The sequence below is a fragment of the Phoca vitulina genome, unplaced genomic scaffold (assembly GCF_004348235.1).
Source record: "Phoca vitulina isolate PV1807 unplaced genomic scaffold, GSC_HSeal_1.0 scaffold82, whole genome shotgun sequence".
In the NCBI taxonomy this organism is placed as follows: Eukaryota; Metazoa; Chordata; class Mammalia; order Carnivora; family Phocidae; genus Phoca; species Phoca vitulina.
This window is the reverse complement of record NW_022589785.1, coordinates 5,788,936-5,804,123: the sequence shown is the minus strand read 5'-3', so window position 1 is coordinate 5,804,123 and position 15,188 is coordinate 5,788,936. Positions and strand designations below refer to the sequence as shown.

The 15,188-nt window shown below is 45.4% G+C and overlaps 1 protein-coding gene across 1 annotated transcript in view; it reads right to left on the bottom strand.

The window, feature by feature from the left end:
• The window catches only part of SLC5A1 (solute carrier family 5 member 1), a 145,299-nt gene that overhangs the window by 129,097 nt on the left and 1,014 nt on the right, over nucleotides 1-15,188 (bottom strand). The gene's annotated exons all lie outside the window — the stretch shown is intronic.

Genomic DNA, 15,188 nt, shown 5'->3' with positions numbered 1-15,188 from the left:
TCGGCTCAGGTCATGACCTCAGGGTCCTGGGATCGAGCCCCACATCAGGCTCCCTGCTCAGCACAGAGTCTGCTTCTTCCCTGCCTGCCATTCCCCCTGCTTGTGCTTGCTCCCTCCCTCTCTCTCTCTGTCAAATAAATAAATAAAATCTTTAAAATTAAAAAAAAAAAAGAGGGCGCCTGGGTGGCTCAGTTGGTTAAGCGACTGCCTTCGGCTCAGGTCATGATCCTGGAGTCCCGGGATCGAGTCCCGCATCGGGCTCCCTGCTCGGCAGGGAGTCTGCTTCTCCCTCTGACCCTCCCCCCTCTCATGTGCTGTCTCTCTCATTCTCTCTCTCTCAAATAAATAAATAAAATCTTTAAAAAAAAAGAAAAAACTTTAAAAAAAAATAAAAATAAAAATAAAAATAAAAAAAAAAAGAAAACTAACAGAAGCCTTCTAGAGCAGTGGTTCTCAAAGTGTGATCCCTGGAAAAGAAGGTCAGCATCACCTGAGATTTGTTAGACAGGTAAGACCTACCAGTCAGAAACTCTGGGAATGGGACCCAGTAATTTGTGTCCCAATAAAGCCCTCCAGGTGATTCTGATGCACACTACATTTGAGAACCACTCTTTAGAGCTACTCTATCTATGCTGGGTTGTTTAGTGTTCCCTGAAAATTCACGACCACCCAAAACCTCAGAATGTGACCTTATTTGGAAATAGGGTCTTTGCAGATGTAATTAGTTTAGGTCATATTGGATTAGGGTGGACCTTAAGTCCAATGACTAGTATCATTATAAACAGAGAAGCAGAGACATAAATATATAGGGAGAACACTATGTGACAACAGAGGGGGAGATGCATCTACAAGCCAAAGAATGCCAAGGATTACCAGGAGTCACCAGAAGCTAGCAGAGAAGCAAGAAAGGATTTTTCTCTAGAACCTTCAGAAGCAGTATGACTCTGCTAACACGTTGACTTTAGACTTCTATTCTCCAGAACTGTGAGAGAATAAATTACTGTTGTTTTAAGCCACCCAGTTTGTGGTAATTTGTTACAGCAGCCCTCAGAAAATAATACCCTGTCCAACAAAAGTCATAAGCCACATATAGCTATTTAAATTTAAAATAGTTAAACTAAATAAAAGTGAAAATTCAGTTCCTCAGTTGCACGGTCACATTTCAAGTGCTCAGCACATGTGGTTCATGGCTATGTATTAACATAGAACATTTCCATCAGAGCAAAAAGTTCTATTCGATACAACTATTCTAGAGGCCCATGGGCTAAATTCCTCCCATCACCTGTTTGGTATGGCCCACAAGCTAAGAATGGCTTCTACATTTTTAAGTGGTTAAAAAGTTAAAAGAAGAGAATTTTGTAACATGTGAAAATTATATGAAAGGCAAATTTCAGTGTCTCTAAATAAAGTATTATTGGAACACAGCCACACCCATTCATTTACATATTGTCCATGACTGCTTTTATGCTTTATGCTGCCACAGTAGAGTCAAGTACTTGTGACAGAGACCATATGGCCCACAAAACAAGATATTTACTCTCTGACCTTCTACGGAAAAAGTTTGCCAACCCCTTCCTCTAGAGGATAATGAAGAGTGACAAGGAGAGGATAATAGAACAAACCGGCATCATGATTAAGCACAAAGGCATCTGTTTTGAGACGCCCATAGGCATGTACTTCCCAGACCAGAGTGAAATCAAGGCAAGTACATATTATCTCTTATTTATATGCATATCGTATACATATACAGCTGACCCTTGAACAACACAGGTTTGAACTGTGTGCATCTACTTACACATAGTTTTTTTCAATTAATACAGTACAGTATTGTAAATGTATTATCTCTTCCTTATGATTTTCTTAATAAGATTTTCTTTTATCTAGCTTACTTTATTGTAAGAATACAGTATATAATACATATAACATAAAAAATATGTGCTAGTTGACTGTCTATGTTATCAATAAGGCTTCTGGTCAACAGTAGGTTATCAGTAGTTAAGTTTGGGGGGAGTCAAAAGTTATACATGGACTTTCAACTGTGCAGGGGTTTGGTGCCCCTAACCCTGGCATCATTCAAGGGTCAACTGTAAATAATATCCACATATATACACTCCCACATGCACCCAGAAGATGCATAAAGACGGGAATGGAGGGACATATACCTAGGTATTAATGATGGTCACCTAAGGGAGAAGGTGTGAAAGAGACTGGAGTTTATGTCTTCTGTTATCGCCCTCCATGTTTTCTGATTCTTCTGTAATAAGGGGAAACCTTAATTTAAAGCTTTTTTTAGTTTTTAAAAAACCTGCCTGATTCTAAAACAGAGCTCCTAACCTCTACTAGATTGTGAGGGCTGAGTCTTCCAGGCTGCCCTTATCTTTATGTAGCTCTGAATACCTTCACGGTTTCTTTCCCCACCGATATTGGCTCTCAGGAAGGGATATGCTCACCCCATTTACACTGAGTTATTGTCACAGATTACTGTGTATGTTCTTCCTCCCAGAGCAGAACAGCCTTTCAAAAAAGATCAAAGCCTAGAGCTGTAGACATAAAGGTCTACCAGTGGAATGTTAACTATCAGTTAACCAGGTGGGAACACGGAGAGCCTTCTGGTCACCCCTGAAATCCCCAGGCACAGGAAACAGCCTACCTCAGTTACTTGCAGGGGCCTAGCCAATGTGCAATCTTGGGCTCTGCACCCAGAAACAATTAACAAATACATGCAGCTACACTTACAAAGCAGGATCCAAACTTGCAGGCTTAACCAACACTAGGCAAAAGCCTCCCAAACCCAACCCACTTTTCAGATCCAGGTGATGATGACTTAGACTCCAAGATCTAAATTCAAATCCCTGCTCTGCCACTGACTCACTGGGAAATCTCAGTCCCGCTCTTTGTCCTCTCCTGGCCTCAGTTTTGCCCCAGAAAAGAAGTCAGGCTTGGACAGGGTGACTTCCAAATTCCCACTCAGCTCTGCTCCGGGCCACACTGGATCATCCAGTTGTGTGTATGTATGCCTGGGACAGGGTCCAGGTAATTCCTAAAGGGTCAAATGATTAACCATTGAACTGGGTCAGTTCCAGAAAGGACTCAAAAATTAACCTGGTTACTCCTGTTTTGCCTTTTAATCTTTACCATTAGTAACTCTGGTAAGGCATTGTCCCTCTCTAGTCTCCATGGCCCATGTACCATCCCCTGACCCTCAAGCCAGAGTGCTCCATTCCCCTCTCCCAACTTCCCTTTCCCCCTGACTAAATTCTGCCAATTCTCACTTCATTCATGAGACCTTTTTGGATTCCCCAAGGCCCCATTACAACAGCCTCCTCTGACTACCTCACTATTCTATATTATATCCTGGTATAAGGCACTTAGCACCGACTGTCAGGGGTTTTAGTGACCTCTCCTATGGGTACTTCTTCCTACTTGGCGACTCCCCTTAGGAGTAGAAATTAGGCTTATCTAAGATTTTATACAGGGGATTCCAGCACTGAGTGAAAGATTAGATCCAATGGCCTCTTAGGTCTAGATCAATGCTAAAATTCATGAATGCACAGGTTCATTGATTGAGGATGCTGAAACACTTGAAATGCTTTTCACCAAGCTCATAAATAAGCCCTGACCACTAAGAAATGTTTTTAGCTCTTCAAAGCACCTGTAAGCTCTCTTAGCTCCTTGGATCCTCACAAGAACCCTGTGAGGCAGGTGACCACTAAAGTGGAGTGTAAAGAACTCAACATGGAGGTGAAGCAATCTCCTAAGGCTAGCTGGCAAGTTGTGATAGAGCCCGAACCACACACCAGAGTTCTTGCCCTCCATACCTGGGCTTTCGGGTGAGCAGCACACAGTAAAATCATAGCCTCACCCTCTTTTTAAGAAACTGCAGCCTATTGCCACCTCCATAACACATGAACATGCATACATTTTATAAATACCTTCATGCTGGCTCCAGCCTGCTTGGGGGCTCCACATCTGTAAATCTACGGCTGTTTTTCTCTCATCATTTATCATCATTCTCTAAGGGAAAAACAGCCCAGTGCAGTTCCCAGTCAGATCAATATATTTTCTTGAAGAGATTACAAGGAGCTAGGAGACACTGAACTTGGTCCTACTTGCTCTAGTATGCTCCACTCAGCTCTTTCCCTCCTCCTGCTGTGTTCCAGCAGAGAAGAGGCGGGTGAAAGCTTTTAGTGTGAGCAATCATCCCAGTACACAACTTGGAGATGGGCTTCCCAGCCAGAATATCATCTTTGCCCCGTCCCCCATCTGTGGAACCATATTCTCTCATCATAGCCACCTTTGCTGTTCAGCAGGGCCATTCAGAAACCTGTAAATATATGCACAAATTAATATGCAAATGACTATTAGGTGCAGGTGTGTATGGAAGGTGTGTTTATGCTATTGTGTTTAGTTTGAGTGTGTGTGTGTGTGTGTGTGTGTGGTGCTGATATAATGTGAACAACCACGTGTATCTGCAGGTACCCTCCTGAAAAATGTGTATATGTGCAGATGAGTATGTGACTGGGCACAAATATTTGCTCACTCACCAGTCACCAATCGGTTCAACAAAGATGTATTGATGCTGCAGGCATTGTGCAAGTTCCTGGACATGAATAAGACACAGAATGAAGGGGAATACACCACAGTGCATGAGTGGTAGATGTGTTTTTCAGCACTATGTAGCTGTCTATGAAATCACTATACATATGTACGTGTACATCAGGGCATCAAGTTAGGGAAGTTCCTGATCATATAAGTGAGGGCACATCATCTGTTGGTGCTGAAAAATGCCCACTGTGTTCTCTCCCCAAGCCCCGAGGATCAGATTTAAACAGGCCTCACCTGATCCTTGGGCCCTGGATGCATCCTCTATACTCTGCCAGGGTGGAAGGAGTACTGCCCGCCCCCCTCCAGCCACTCCACCCTCCCCACCCATAGGGAAGTAAGGCAGCACCTGATAACAGCGCAACGAGAGTCCAGCCTGATGGAAGTCACCTGAGCTTCACGTGTATTTATGGTTTCACAGTTAATGTTTCGCCCTGGGTTATTTTTACTTTAGGAGGTAAGCCGGAAAAGGCAGGGAAGAGATGAGGGCAAGGGAGATAAGATGCCAGGTCACCTGCAGCAGGTACCTGCTCTGACAGCTGCCACTGGCACTGCAGGGTTCCAGGTCCTACAAAGGAGGAAGCTACCCAAATAGAAGGCAAGGGCTTTTGGGAACAGAAGTGGGAAAAAGAGAGCCCTTGCAAAATGTCCCTTAGGAGCCCAGCATCCCCTCTGCAGCCTTCTAATAGATACAAGAAGCTTCTCTACAAATAAATCAGCCAGTCTCTACTTAGTCACCTTCCAGGACATGAGGATCTCACTACCCCCAAGATACTCTCTTAAAAATTTCACTTTTATACTAGGACAAAAATTACCTCCTAGCAACTTCCATTCATTGGCCCTACTTTCCCCTTCAAAAAAATTAATCTTCCTGGAAATAACTGTCTTTGATTAATGCCTCTAGAATTTCCCTGTTTCAAATGCTAATACATAACCTGGGAAAAATATAGTATTATTTTATAGTTTATTTGAGTACCTTTCCCTCCTATTTGAAGTGTTTAAACTCCTTAAGAGTAAGGAGGTTTTATATGTGTGCATGTGTGTGTGTGCATGCACACTGTGTACATATTATATATGTACATTCTATGAGTGTATATATAATACATTTTATATGTATATACTGTATATACCACCATTTAATTCATGTTTATCATATCAAACACCATGCTCAGTGTGCTTGCTATCTTATTTAATCTCCACAACCCTATAGAGCACTATTATTTCTATTTTACCAAAGAGAAAAATGAGAGGTTAAATACCTTAAGTGAGGTCTCCCAGCTGTGGATAGAATTCAAATTCAAACCCAGGCCATTCTAATTTTAGTCCTGCCTATTAAGCACAACACTGTAATCATTCATATGCCTTGTATATAGTAAACCAAAATAAATACTAGATGAGTGGATTATTTATTTAATTGACTAAGCCATCCATTCCCAGTAACACTTAGAATGAGTGAGTTTCTCACATCAGTTGGCTGCATCTAGAGTGGGTGGGACATAGGACAAATGAATTTATATGGGAGCCCAAGCGATAGTCTGGGACCTGGGCCACTTCTCTGGAAGACAGGGTCTCTTGACTTCAAGGTTTGCCCAGTGCAGCTGAAGAGAGAGACACAAGAAAGGAAATGTGGTGGGCTTCTGAGCTTCCCCCAGAATCATTCTTGATGTGACTCTGTACAAAGAATCCTTGAGTCCTTTACCTAGAATGCCTTGATCCCTTATATCAGCCTCCCCTCCTTCAGGACCTAGCTCAAATGTCACCTTCTTGGGGCACCTGGGAGGCTCATTCACTGGGCGTCTGCCTTCGGCTCGGGTCGTGGTCCCAGTGTCCTGGGATTGAGCCCCGCATCGGGCTCCCTGCTCTGCGGGGAGCCTGCTTCTCCCTCTCCCACTCCCCCTGCTTGTGTTCCTTCTCTCGCTGTCTCTCTCTCTCTGTCAAATAAATAAATAAATAAAATCTTTTTCAAAAAATGTCACCTTTTCCCTGAAGCTTAAGCTACCCATTCTTTCTCTCAAGGCAGAAGTACTCCTCCTTCAGCTGTGTTCCCACTGTATTTCACACACACCTCAATTATAACACACATCACATCCTATTGCATTTATATCTACCTCCCTAATCTATGAGGTCCTCAAATGCTGAGCTCTCTAGTCTCTGGGCCTAGCACAGTGCTTTGCAGAGATAGCACTCAGTAAATGTATGTTGAGAGTGAATGAGAGATCAGAGAACATGAGAGCCATCCTGCAGAAAGAAGGAACCCCTGAGCCCAAAACAAACCACCCCACAAATGACATACACATTGTCATCACAGGCATGTTCCTACCATGAGGGTTGGGATGGTAACCTCCTCCTACTCCCCAGCCAGGGCCCTCCAGAGACCTCCTTACCATTTCTGGTGATAACTGAAGTATGAATCATCTGCCATCCTGACACTCTTTGCCTTGCCGAGGCCAGCCAGCCAGTCTCCAACTTTTCCTCCAGCTGTGCCAAAGCAAGAGGGGCCCCCACATTGGAAAGTTCGCCATCCCAGTCTACCCAAAACTAAGAGCGAGAGTCTAGAAAACCTTAGAGGCCAAGAAATCTAAGATAACTGGGAATGAGTAGGCAGTGGAGAGAAGAATTCAGTGAGGCCAAAGTGGACAGAGGCTACAGTGGATAAACTTCAGATAAACGAATAATAAAGAATCTGTCAGGGCAAAGGAGAAGAGCTCCCAAAGACACAACTGTTACCCCTTGAGAATGGTACAGCCAACCGAAAAGGTCCAATGCCTGAGGAAAGGACTGGGATGAGGCCAGATAGAGAGGGGGTAACCAGAACAGAGGAAGGGCACTTAGACTGCACGTTTAATGTCTAAGTCTCACTATTTCCCAGAGCCCTTTAAGGAACTCCCACAGGGCAAGGTTTTCATGTAAGACCTGGGAGAGAATTTACCAGGCCTATACCAAAAGAATCCCAAACTATGCCACGAGCACATCTAAGAAACTCCTCTGGATGATACAGTTCTATCCATCAGGGCTTGACTCTTGACTCAGCTCAAGGCAAGAGTAGAACAGATGATGACAAACACCATGAAAAGATGCTCAACGTCAAATAAATCAAAAAACACAAATCAAAACTACAATGAGATACCATTTCACACCCACTACAATAGTTATAATCAATCAATCAATCAATAACAAGTGTTGGTGAGGACGTGGAGAAATCAAACTCTTGCACGTTACTAGTAGCAATGTAAAATGGTACAGCCAGTGTGAAAAACAATTTGGTGGCTCCTCAAAAGGTTAAACATAGAATTACCATATAATCCAGCAATTCTACTCCTAGGTATATAGCCCAAAGAGTTGAAAACATTCATACACACAAAAACTTGTTTGTATGTGCATTGCAGCCCTATTCACAACAGCCAAAAGATGAAAACAACCCAAATGTCCATCAATTGACAAAAGAATAAGCTAAATGTGGTATATCCATATGATGGAATATTATTCAGCTACAAAAAGAAATGAAGTATTGGGGCACCTCGGTGGCTCAGTCAGTTAAGCATCAGACTCTTGATTTCAGCTGGGGTCATGATCTCAGGGTCATGAAATCCAGCCCTGCATTGGACTCCACGCTCAGCAGGGAGTCTGCTTGAGATTCTCTTTCCCTCTCCCTCTGCCCCTCCCCCACTTCCATGTGTGCACACACACACACACACACACTCTCTCTCTCTCTCAAATAATAAATAAATCTTAAAAAAAAAAAGAAAGAGGGGCACCTGGGTGGCTCAGTCATTAAGCGTCTGCCTTCGGCTCAGGTCATGATCCCAGGGTCCTGGGATCGAGCCCCGCATCAGGCTGCTTCTCCCTCTCCCACTCCCCCTGCTTGTGTTCCCTCTCTCACTGTCTCTCTCTGTCAAATAAATAAATAAAATCTTTAAAAAATAATAAAATTTTAAAAATTTAAAAAAGAAAGAAATGAACTACTGATACAACATGAATGTGCCTTGAAAACATTGTGCTGAGTGAAAGAAACGAGACACAAAGGCCACATATTTATGATTCCATGTATATAAAATGTCCAGAACAGGAAAATCCATAAAGACAGAAAGTAGATTCATGGTTGTCAGGGACTAGGGGGAGAGGAGAATGAGAGTGACTGTTAACGGGTCCTGGGTTCCCTTTAGGAGTGATAAAAGTATTCTGGAATTAGATAGTGGTGATGTTTGCAAAACCTTTTGGATATACTAAAAACCAACAAAATGTACATTTCAAATGGTCAATTTTATGCTATATAAATTATATCTCAATTTTTAAAAAGAAAAAGTAATTGTGGTTATGGTTGTATAACTCTGCGAATACGCCAAACACCATTGAATTGTATATATATATTTTTAATTTTATTTATTTATCTGACAGAGAGAGACACAGCGAGAGAGAGAACACAAGCAGGGGGAGTGGGAGAGGGAGAAGCAGGCTTTCCACTGAGCAGGGAGCCCGATGCGGGGCTCGGTCCCAGGACCCTGGGATCATGACCTGAGCCAAAGGCAGACGCTTAACGACTGAGCCACCCAGGCGCCCCGAATTGTGTATTTTAAATGAGTGAATTGTATGGTATATAAATTATATCTCAATAAAGCTACTACCAAAAAAAAATTGCAAGACTATGGTTCAAAGGAAAAAAAAGGAAAGACCTTTTTTTTTTTTTTTGAGCAGATAGGGAATTTTATTTTTTTAGTTTTTTTTTTAGTTTTTGACGTAGTGTTCAATGATTCATTAGTTGTGTATAACACCCAAACCAGGTCTTTCTAGGTCCAAAACCAATGCTTTTAACCACTATACCACACTGCCTTATTTGCAGGGTAATCCCAGAAGTGCTCTTTACCTCTCTCCTTTCCTCATACAAGCTCTCCTTGCCTTGTGCTCTCTGAGCCTCAAGAGCTCCAGGCAAGTGGTTTCTTCTTACCAAGCACAGTGTTGTCCAGAACAGTCCCACCTCAATAACCCCCAAGTGCCTACAATCTAAAGCCAAATCTCCTTAATCTGGAAATCAAGGCCTTTAAAGATCTGCCATCAACTTTCTTTTCCTAGGACTCTGCTCCACCTGTCCAGCATCCTAGCCAAATATTTCTCCCTGCCTTTTCCTGAATCATGTCCTTTCCTGCTGTCCAATGTGTCTGGAAAATCCTCTCTCCACCCCTCCACTACATGGCCAAATCCTGCCCGTATGCTCTGATACACCTGGCACCTTCTCTGAGTTCAAAATTACACACACACGCACGCACGCGCACATGCACGCACACGCGCGCACGCACACACACACACACACACTGGCCTTAATTTTCTTCCTCTGAGCTCTCGTGCATCTCTATTTCTCCATGCATTTGTCCCTATACAAAAGCATTTGGACATATATTCTTTAAGGACAGGGCATTTTTTAAAAGATTTTATTTATTTATAAGTCAGTCAGAGAAAGACATGTATCCTATGACCTCACTGATATGAGGAATTCTTAATCTCAGGAAACAAACTGAGGGTTGCTGGAGTGGGGGGTGGGGTGGGAGGGATGGGGTGACTGGGTGATAGACATTGGGAGGGTATGTGCTATGGTGAGCGCTGTGAATTGTGCAAGACTGTGGAATCTCAGATCTGTACCTCTGAAACAAATAATACAATATATGTTAAAAAAGAAGAAGAAGAAGATAGCAGGAGGGGAAGAATGAAGGGGGGGAAATCGGAGGGGGAGACGCACCATGAGAGACGATGGACTCTGAGAAACAAACTGAGGGTTCTAGAGGGGAGGGGGGTGGGGCGATGGGCTAGCCTGGTGATGGGTATTAAAGAGGGCACGTTCTGCATGGAGCACTGGGTGTTATGCACAAACAATGAATCATGGAACACTACATCAAAAACTGATGTATGTATAGTGATTAACATAACAATAAAAATAAATAAATAAAAGATTTTATTTATTTATTTGAGCACGAAGGGAGGGGAGGGACAGAGGCAGAAGCAGACCCTCCACTAAGCAGGAAGCCCAACCCAGGACCCTGGGATCATGACCTGAGCCGAAGGCAGATGCTTAACCGACTGAGCCACCCAGGTGCCCCTAAGGACAGAGCATTAAACAACCCAAAGCACCCAGCACAGCATCTGACACACAGTGGTACTCACAAAAGTCACATCAAACTAACTGAAGTGAATTCAATCTCTCATCATCTCACCACTCTTTATCCTGCCAACTAGAAACACTACAGGCACAGTTTGAACAAGGTGTTCAGAATGTTAATGGATGAAAATGGGTTGCAGCCACATTTATTTCATATAAATTATGATTGAGCTTTATGGCCTTTTATGGTTCCCTTGACTACCCAGCTGTTGGTTGGCATACCCTGCTCAGCCCAGGGGGTGGAAATGTTCCCCTGGCAGGGTGATGTCACGCAGGGGTGATATGAAGAGGAAGATAATTCAGCATTTGAGGTACCAGCACCTACTGAGTCCTTCATACGGTAACCATATTAGGACCCCTTCTGCCCCTTCCTCAACTCTGAGACAGCCAAGGGGTTGGGAAGTCCAGAGGGGTGTGCTGCAGTTCTGCTCTGACAGGATCCCAGGAAGAGGAACAAAGGAGAACCAGGCCAATAGGCCCTATGTTGGGTTTTATGTAGCATTGCTCTCTATGGTAGTGTTTCAATTTCCTAACCACTGCAGTTCCCTGGTGCCCTGACCAGCCACAGTCTGCAATGTCCCACCAGCCCTACCCTCATAGAGGAGCACAGCCCAACAGAAATACAATGTGAGCCACAAGTGTAATTTTAAATGCCCTGGTAGCCACATTAAAAAAGGTAAAAAGAAACAGGTGAAATTAATTTTAATAATATATTTTACATAATCCAATAAGTCCAAAATATTAGCATTTCAACATGTAATCAATAAAAAAATTCTTTTTTTTTTAAGATTTTGTTTGTTTACGGGCGCCTGGGTGGCTCAGTTGGTTAAGCAACTGCCTTCAGCTCAGGTCGTGATCCTGGAGTCTGCTTCTCCCTCTGACCTCTCCACTCTTATGCTCTCTCTCATTCTCTCTCTCTCTCAAATAAATAAATAAAATCTTAAAATAAAAGATTTTATTTTTTTATTTGTCAGAGAGAGAGCACAAGCAGGGGGAGCTGCAGGCAGAGGGAGAAGCAGGCTCCCTGCTGAGCAAGGAGCCTGATGCAGGACTCGATCCCAGGACCCTGGGATCATGACCTGAGCCAAAGGCAGACGCTTAACCGACTGAGCCACCCAGGCATCCCCAATTTAAAAAAAAAAAAAATTCTTAATGAGATACTCTGTATTCCTTTTCCATACTAAATCTTCTAAATCTGGTGTGTATTTTACACTTGCGGGACATCTCAATTCAGATAAGCCGTATGTCAAGTGCCCGACAGCCACATATGGCTAGTAGCCACTATACTGGACAGCTTAGCTCTGATTCCTTGAACAGCACTGTCCCTGTTGGCCTGACCAGCACTGTCCTGTGCCCCAAGCCAAATACTACCTTTAGATCCATCCCTTCCCCGAGCTCCAGGGTCTTGCCAGCTGCCTGCTTGTCATCTCCACTTGCCTAACAGAAATCTTTGAGTTACTGGTTCAGCAGAAACCAGGAAAAACAATAACTTTGTAGTCAGAATGTTATCCAACTGTATATTGCTTACTTTATTGTAAATACCGGTAAACAGTGATCAATAAATCGTTTTATATTCCTTTAAAAAAAAAAAAAGAAATCTTTGTAAGTTCCCCAAAACCGCATTCTCTTTTTCCACCGCAAAACCCATCCCTACAACGCACTCCAGTTCAGTCAATGGCATCACCATCCATCCAGTTGCTGGAATTAAAATCCAAAGAGTCATCCTTTTCCTTCACCTCTGCCCCACATCCAAACAGTCAGCAAATCCTTTCAATCCAGCCCATAGATATATCTGTCCACTTGCATCCATCCCCACTGCTACTACCCTAGTCCAGGCCAACATTATCTTGCCTGGACTAGTAGAGTACCTTCTTAATGGCTTCCACTCCTACCCTCCCACCCCCTCACTCCACACCCACACAGAGCAGCCAGAGGGATCAGATCTCTCCCCCAGCCACGTCCCTCCACCAGCTTCCCAGTGCCTTCTAATAAATCCAAACTCCTCACCTAACTTGGCCATGTCCTTCATTACCTGCTCCCTCACCTCACTGCCCATCACTCTCCCACCAGCCGTATGGTTCAAACCTGCTAAATTCATTCCCACTTTCTGCTCCCTCTGTCTGGAATGTCCTTCCTCCAGACCTTCGCATGGCTGGCTCTTTCTCACCATTCGGTCTCTGAGTAGCCTTCCCTTACCTTACCACCCTATCCGTCATAGTCCCCTCATAGTCATTTTCTATCCCAAAACCTTGCTTTCATTTTCTTCATAGCTTTCATCACTCCCTGAAATTATTTTCTGTCTCCTTCCACTATAACATAAGCTCTATGAGAGAAAGGATTTCGCTTCTACTGTTCATCTCTCTTCCTCTAGCAACTAGAAAAATACCTGGCACATAATAAATATGAATGAATGAATGAATGAATGGGTGGTAGTCCCTCAGTCTGGAACACTCTCTCCACTCCATGGTTGGTTCCTTCTCTCTCAAGTCTTACATTAAGTGTCACCTGCCCAGAGAACCTTCCCAAACTGCCCTACTGATTTTCTACCTCAGCGTCCTCTTTGCTACCCCTGTAACACAATTTTAACTATAGCCAAGTTATTGACTTTTTTAATTCTTTGTCTTCCTTGGACTGCTCTTAACACACTCTGTACTCTGCACTTCATAAACAGGGGCAGCATCTGCACACTCCTGCCATCCACTGCCTAGCACAAAGCCTGGCATGTGATGGATGTCCAATATACCTGTTGAATGAATAACCAGCTCTTCCTGGTGGTCCCAGTCATGCTCAGGTAAGCGACCTAGTAGGGGTATCCTACCAGATCCCTACAAGAAGCCTGCCTTGCCTGGTGTCCTCCGGCTTCCAGGAACTGCATCTCCCACCTCACTAGACCACTGAGGAGGCCTACGCATGATGTGATTGGGTACCCAGCTCTGAAATAAGGGGAGAGACTGGAGCAAAAAGAAGGAAGACCACTGTCCCCAGGGTAAGGCTAAGACTTGTCCATTTCCTTCCCTCCCTCTCCCAGGGTCAGCAGAGACCTCCTCCCAACAAGGGTCCAAAGAGCTCATCCATGCTGGGCTGAGGGAAGGTTTCTGACTCCTGAAATCCAGCTACCACCCCCTCCGGTACCAATTCCCACCCCCAGTGGTCTGGACACATGGCCAAGCACTTTAACCCTTCCATTTACCAGATGGAAAAGGCAACAGAGTCTGTTCCCAATCCCCACACTGTGGCTGGTCAGAATTCCAGTGGCCTTGGAGAGAGCCCCCCCCCCCCAGGAATTTTACTTCCACTCAAGTCTCAGGCCTTGGAGATCATGGAATCCACACTCCTCACTGTTATAGAAGCCCAGAGAGGAGCTGGGACCTGCCCAGAGTCACACGCCAAGGCCAGAACCCTGGGGTCCCCAGGTGGAGGTGACAGGCCGTAGTAATCCAGAGGTGCAGGCCACCTCTGCCTCTTCTTTCTTCCACGCTCCCTCCCTCACCTCAGAAAAACGACATAACCTCTTCACACCTGGGCCTTCACCCCCGCGGTGTCATTCCCAACCCACAGTATGGAGTAGAGGTGGGGAGTCGGTGGTGGGGTACAGATTGTTTCCCCCACGTGAGAGAGGTGCACGGTAACACTGAGCCCAGAATGGCTGAGCGGCTCCCACAAGGACCCACCGCGCGGCAGAGGCAAGGCCAAGACCAGAAGCCAGGAGTCCTCTCTCCACTCAGGGCCGGCCCCACTGCGCGCTGAGCCTCCCGGAGGCGGCTCTGGGCCAGCGTGAGGCCGGCTCCCACGTCCGGGGAGGGGAGCGGCTTAGGCCGGACGCACGGCCTCTCCGGTCAGACGCGCACCTGCACGGTAAGCGCGGACCTTGCCGGCGCCTTGTAGCTCAGCCGCCTGGCGTGGGCCTGGCCCTTCCACCCGAGCTCCGCCAGTGCCCCTTTCCCCGCCATTGGTCCCTCCTCCCCGAGGGCCTGCGAGAGCCCAGCGTCCGCCCGCTTCCTCCCTCACCAGCCCTCACTGCGCGCAGGGCCAGCACACCCGGACACCGGTGGCAAGCACCGCGTGCTGGCCCACTCACCGCCCAGCAAGACGTTCGACCACTGCTGAGGGACTGATGGAGAAACTGGCTGTGGGGCCTGACTCCCTGCTGGTGGACTCACCGGACCGGCTGACAGGACAGCGGAGGGCATTGACGGACTGACAGGACTGACTGGCTGATGGACAGGCTGACTGTACGGGCTGAAAGGATGGCTGACGGGATTGACTGACTGGCTAGCTGACAGGATTGACTGACAGGCTGGTTGCACTGGCTGACGGGACAGCGGATGGGGTAGACAGACTGACAGGACTGACAGGCTGATGGACCAGCTGATGGACAGGCTGGTTGTACTGGGTGACAGGACAGCAGATGGGATAGACGGATTGACAGGCTGACTGACAG